Raw genomic sequence first — 7,240 nt, forward strand, 5'->3', positions numbered from 1 at the left:
GGCTGTGGTTGGTTGGATTTATCCAGACCACTGAAACTTTCGCCACATCAACAAAACTATTTCACTTTCTAATTCACTGATATTGAATTTTAAGTTTTTATCAAGAATTATTTTTTGGTTTGGGGGCCATAGCTGGAAATGCTCAGAGTTTACTTAGGTTTCTGAGTTCAGGAATTACACCTGAAGGCTGTGGGGACCATAGTGTGCCAGCCATTGAACTGAGGTCTGCAGCATCCAAGGCAAGCATCCTACATGACATACTATCTCTCTGGCCCCCTTTCGAGAACTTTTTGGTTGCATTCTCAAACATTTCATGTAAGTGGCTTAAATTTTAGCTTATTCTAAATGAGTCAGAGAGAGAGGGACAGATATAGAAAGATTGCATTCATCTAGGGAACATAAAGCAACAAAATAGGAGATTAACACCCAAGAATAGTCGAGGTAAGTACCAGGAGGTTCACTACATGGCTTGGTGGCCAGCCGCACATGCTGGGGGGAAAAGGCAGCTCAGATAGAGAAGGGAGCACCAAATAAAGGGTGTTGGGGGGAAAGGCAGCTCAGATAGAGAAGGGAGCACCAAATAAAGGGTGTTGGGAGGATCCTCCCAGGATGAGAGATGCATGCTGAAAGTAGACTATAGACCAAATATGATTGCCACTCAATGCCTCTTTTGCAAACCACAGCACCCAAAAGGAGAGAGAGAACAAAAGGGAATGCCCTATCACAGAGGCAGAGTGGGATGGGGGGTTGGGGGGGGGGAGGAATACTGGGATCAGTGGTGGTGGAAAATGGGCACTGGTGGAGGGATGGGTACTCAATTATTGTATAACTGAAACCCAGGCACAAAAATTTGTAAGTCTACAACTGTACCTCATGGTGTTTCACTATTAAAAACTTTTTAAAAAGTTATAACCAGAAATAAACATTACTGCTTTGGTTCAACTTTCCAAACTGTTTCATAATCAATAAATCAATAAAATAGATGCATATTTTAAAAATTCAGCTCATCTCGGGTTTCAACAGCCTGCCCTCATTCAACCTGATCATCTCTCAGTTTTGATTTAGAGAGTTGTCCTGCTCTTTCTTTCATTTGAACACTTAAAGGCGTCTTTAGACTATTAAGTGGCGTAATTTTAATAGTGTTTGTCTCAGGGAATAGGAAGGTCTTAGGAGAGATAAGGAAACACTCTGTCAGTGGAAGTCAGTACAAACACACTGTTTATTAGATTTAATTTAGAGTGGCATGTTGGTGGCACTCCAAACCAATTACAAAATTGACATCAAATATCACAAGTCACCAAGACCCATATAATAATAGGTAGATTGAAATATTCTGAGAATGACCTAAAATCTACAAAGATATAAAGTAAGCCCATGTTGTTGGGGGAAATGGTGTTGATAGGGTCAATCAGTGCACACAAACTTTTAATTTGTAAAGCACCACAGTTCTGCGAAGCACAGTAAAATGAAGTATGTGCATTTTATTACTATTTTTCTCAGCAGATGTGTGAAATAAGCATGATCCAATAATTCCATGTTCAGTCTTAAAATTTGGGCATAAAAAGTTGAACTGAGTGGCCTTCTCTGAGAACTCAAGGACTCTTGAACTGAGGGCTCAAGTAGTGCACACTGAGGTATATTATATACTAATTAGCCTAGAATGTGTGAGACCCCACCCTGAGCACCGCCAGGGGTAATTCCTGAGTGCAGAGCCAGGAGAAACCCCTGTGAATCACCAAGTGTGACCCAAAAAGCAAAAAAAAAAAAATGCCCTTAATTAGTACATATCAGAATGGGCTCTTCCTTTTAAACTGGCGATATGCAGAAAGCAGTGTCAAATCTTTTCTCTGGTAACTTCATCAGTGTCTCCAGTGAGCATCTTACTATGAGTAATGGGCTATAAAAGTTAAGGTAAAAGGTAAAGGCCCTCCCGATGTTCGTCGATTTTCTCGAGCGGGCCCAGTAACGTCTCCATTGGAGACTTTGTTGTTACTGTGTTTGGCATATCGAATTCGTCATGGGGAGCTTGCGAGGCTCTGCCGTGCAGGTGAGATACTCTTGGTAGCTTGCGGGGCTCTCCAAGAGGGGCGGAGGAATTGAACTCGGGTGGTCGGCCATGTTGGCTGCGTGCAAGGCAAACACCCTACCGCTGTGCTATCGCTCCAGGGCTATAAAAGTTATTGAGAACAATTTTAACAAATGTGATGATGATAAACTCACTGATTTTAAATAAACAGCACTGAGTGTTAAAAGTTGTCATATCTGTCAGTGATGATTTTTGCCCTGGTAGTAGATGGGGTTGATGAGCCTATCATTATAACCATTATAAAGCTTTTGCTTTGAGCAGCTTCCTCTGACAGTGTTTTATACACGTCTATCTTCATTGCTCTGAGGGTCAATGTAGTTGATTGCCTAAGGAATATATGCTGACAGATGTCTTTCCTCCTACAAATATCACTGTGAAAGAAAGTTAATTGGTGGTTGGGCCAAGGAAGACTTTTCCTCCTGGATAAAAGAACATGCTGAAATTTAAATTTGATTGACTTGGAAATGTTTACACTTATTTCCATTCTACGTAACTAATTAGTACACTTGGATAGAGAAATTGTATTATTTTAAAAAGACCGTTTCTGTAAGCAAAAGAAAAAACTGAGGCTTGTGGAGATAGTTCAGTGATCAAGCAGATGCCTTTGCATACGTGAGATCTGGGTTCGATCTCTGACAATAAAATAAAAAGGAAAGATAAAAATTAAATTGCAAACTAAAAATGATATAAGATCCTCAAAGGAATAATATTTAAAGAAAGGAATACACAAAAGTTATTTTGCTTCCTAACTAGCATCCATGATCCAGTCTTACTAAGAAAGCAACTGAGGTATATTATATACTAATTATCCTAGCAATATCCAAGCCTCTGTAATATTTTTAAGGCACTATGATTTACAGTACTGTTCATGATAGTTTCTCCTGCATACAACATTCCAACCAGAATGTCTGCTTCACTCCACCCTTTTCTCAGTGAACCTGCCACTTCATACCCACTCCCCTCTGTTGAGAACCTCAGATGCCTTGGTCATATTTTATATTTTCAAGGGATATATTCTAGTTCAGCCTCTTCTGCCAAAATTAAGTCAGAACCAGAAGATTATTCAAGAGCTTATCTGCAGTCTTTTTAATCACTAATCCATATCGAGGACCCTCTCCTTTTCCTGATGTATAGAGAGACAACGAACAATTTAAGAGACAGTATTAGTGTGCACTCTTGATGACAACGTATGGCAAAAACTTTGAGTTTTTAGTAACAATTAAACGCCCATTCTGGAAGAGAATACAAAATTATTTAGGTGCTCTAGAGTAACTGTGTGGAAAGGTGATGGGCACTTGGCATTCTTTCTAGTAGTGTGATTTATGAGCCCTCCCGCCTTCAATACACAGAGGGAAAACATCTGTCGTGCATCTTGCTGGCTATCAAGACTCACATCTCCCTTGCACAGATGTAAAACACCACTGCTGGGCTTCTCCAAAGAAACACAGGGATTGGCTCATAGAGTACCAAAGTGGCCATTGGGTGGACAGCTGAACCCTGCACGCTCTCTTCTAGCACAAGAAACAGCTGGAGGGGTGAAAGGTTCTGTGGGTCATTACTGTTTGTTCCTTTAGCAGAGGCCACTCCCATCCCTTTCACTCCCTCGCTGCGAGAGTGTGGCTAGCTGTTGCAGACAGTGCTTTTGGAACTTCCTCCATGATAATTTTCCTGGGCTTGTTTTTTATAGTTAAATGGTTTCTTCTCATGGGAATCTGAGCTTAGTGGTTCTGGGATAAGCCTAGAAAATATGACCTCAATGATTTCACAAGCGAGTCTTGGTTTCAAAGAAATCTGATGACATTAACATTAACTTGCAACAAACTAGTGGATCTCTTTCTTAGCTGCACATTAAGATTCACCAGTGAATCTTTTGGAACCTAAGAGCTGAGACTAATTGAATGGTAGTGATTGTAATACTAATCTGATACTAATACTAATCTGATAACTAATACTAATCTAATACTAATACTAATACTAATACTGATCTAATACTAATATATAGGTTTACTTTGCATGTGTAAATTTTGCAAATGATTCCAATAAATAAAGAAACTTTAAAACCCTTATCTAAGTCTAAGACTTCACTAAACAGGTTCTGGGGCTTTTATTTATTTATTTGGAGGGGGGTGGGTCACACCTGGCAAAGCTCAGGAGTTACTTCTGGCTTTGTACTCAGGAATCCGTCCTGGCAGCGCTCAGGGGACCATATGGAATGCTGGGAATCGAACCCAAGTTGGCCGCGTGCAAGGCAAACTCCCTACCCGCTGTGCTATCACTCCAGCCCTTCTGGGGCTTTAAGGCAGCAGTAATGTGGGGAGATGACCAGTGATAATTGTAACAATTAACTTGCCAAGGCAGCAGAAATGGCAGTGCTAGTGAGATCCCTCATTTGGTGACCTGTCACCAATAGTTCAAATGATATCATTAATAATCAAGACCTCACCTCAATCCGTTTTGGGGATCTAATTTTTTTGTATTTTTTAAATTTTTTTATTAGTGAAACACCATGAGGCACAGTTATAGACTTACAAATTTTTGTGCTTGGGTTTCAGTTATACAATAATCAAGTACCCAAGGTTACCTCGTTATGAGATAACTACTGCAACATTCTTAGTAATTAATTCCCTTCTGACCTAACTCACCCAGAAGTTCTTTCTGCTCTACAGAGTAGTAAAGCAAGATCCTGATTTTAAAGTGAGAAGACCTAAATTTGAACTGTAATGGACCTGAGTCTCTAGTTCCTTATTCGTAAAATGGGAATGTCATTTAACCTTTAGAGGGCACTTGTGTTGATTACAATAAGTAGTCATCTGTAGGTTAAGTTAGTAAGTTAATAGTAACTGTGGACACATTTTACAAGAAATCATGGAGAGAACATGATGGCTGGCTGATCAGAGAATTGAAGGTGAACAGTCAGGAGCTTCTTCCTCCATCACCATCTTTGGAAAGTATACTCAGCCCTCTGGGTTGACAGAGGCATTCCTATCTGGGGTACTGCCTTGGGAGAATAATGTGTCATTTAAACCAGGACTTCTTAAACCTTTTCTACTTGTGATCCCCTTTCCCTCAGATTTTTACATAGTATTTCTACTTATATTCCCAGGTATTACAAATCAAAAGTTTCTGATAGTACATTACAAAAATTATTTTACTTGCCCTAGAGTGAAGTAATGGGGGGTCAAGGGTCAAGGCCCTAGCGGAAACTAGTGATGTGGGTATATGGTATACCTATATATTCAAAGAACAGATTCAACACTACTGAAAACATGAGCTCTAAACCAGAACCAGTAAACTTTGAAATGTGCCTCTCATGCAGGAAGGGAGGGGGAGGGGGTGGGAGATTTGACGGAGGGTCATGGAAACACCAGTGGAGGAAAGTTGGCACTGGGGTAGACTTGGTGTTAGAATATTATGGACCTAGAGATGCATCTATTAATAAGTTTATAAATCACAGGCCTTTGATTAAATAAAAATAAGAAAATTAATTTAAGTGTATTAAAAATAAATAAGAACTGTGTTGCTCCATTAAAAAATAAGCAGCTAAGATTAATTCAACCAGAAAACAGAGAAAACCTTAACTTTGTTTTCTATAAAGTAGTTCTCTATAACCAAGCATAATTTTCTATGACTACTGTAATGTTATCATAAACTTGGTGGCTTATATAATATTATCTTTTTTATGAAAAATAAATTTATTTTAAAAGAGATGTTTAAAGTTATATAATCCAACATTGGGTCATGGCTCACAGTTTCAGAAGACAGGATTTAGTTTCTCCAAACTCTGTCCTTCATAGAACCCCAATAAGTCTTTCATATAAATTTTTAAGATTCTGTTGAGCAGAAAAAGACATTACTCACCTTATAGACACCCAAGACGGGTGAAAACAAGTTGTCCTGCTTATTAAAACGTGACCTGGAATGGCCCATATCTTTCTTCAGTCTCTGCTTGGCCTTTGTGTACAAGCTCAGTCTGAGATTTGATCTAGGAAACTGCCAAGACTGTGACCCAGCTGAATGCTCCAGACATTTCCTTAGGAAAGATTGTGATAACTAGTTGGAAGGAAGGTGAGGGATATGTTTTGAAGTTCTATTTGCATAGCAAACATAATATATTGACTTTATTTTTTTTTTTTTGCTTTTTGGGTCACACCCGGCGATGCACAGGGGTTACTCCTGGCTCTGCACTCAAGAATCGCTCCTGGCTGTGCTCAGGGGACCATATGGGATGCTGGGGATTGAACCCGGGTTGGCCACATGCAAGGCAAACGCCCTAACCACTGTGCTATTGCTCCAGCCCTATATTGACTTTTTGTTATATTTACACATGCTGAAATTTGAGGGATAGTTATAGAGTTTGGTGCCCAAAACCCAAAACAGCTACTAGAAAGAACTTGACAAGATATATTAAATATTCCATTCCTTCCTTAATTATATTTAATGTGAAAATCAAGTAAAAAAACTAGGTCCTATGAGAATAGAACTCCAGACCTTGTGAAAAAACTACTTTTCATTAGCTACCAAATCTTTTGAATAATTTTGTTATTAAAAAAAACTCCAGTATATTTAAAGAACATAATTTACACACCCACATACTTTTCTCTAATACGCTTGACTATGATCCTATTTATTTATTTACATCTGTGATTAAGAATCTAATAGGTGAACAGTCTCAAGACCAGAGTGCTATATTCTGAGGTAACACCCAATATTAACTCACTCAGCAAGGTCCTGCCATTAGTTGGCTGTTGCTATAGCAAAATGGAAATTAAAACTTGAGAAGTCTAAATCTGATATCTGCCAGACGGGTAGGATGCAGACAAAATACATTTCCATTATGATGATGATTTATTTTTTTCATAACTTGGCTCTCCATTCCCCCTTCTCTCTTTCTCACCCCATATGATTCCCACCCTACCCCCGCCTCAAAGGAAGACCATTTTAACCACCTACAGTCAATCACCCCTATTTTTAGCTACCCATAGTCCTATGCAGACATATGCTTATGTATACATCACATACACAAGTTTTTCTGTGGTAACTGTTTACAAATATAATATTTTGTCAGTGATAATCTTCTACATCTTGCTATTCTCATTTAAAAATTTCTGTGGAACAACACCCAAAAGGAGAGAGAGAGAGCAAAAGGGAGTTCCC

The sequence above is a fragment of the Sorex fumeus genome, unplaced genomic scaffold, assembly GCF_029834395.1.
Source record: "Sorex fumeus unplaced genomic scaffold, SorFum_2.1 ptg000075l, whole genome shotgun sequence".
NCBI classification, from domain to species: Eukaryota; Metazoa; Chordata; class Mammalia; order Eulipotyphla; family Soricidae; genus Sorex; species Sorex fumeus.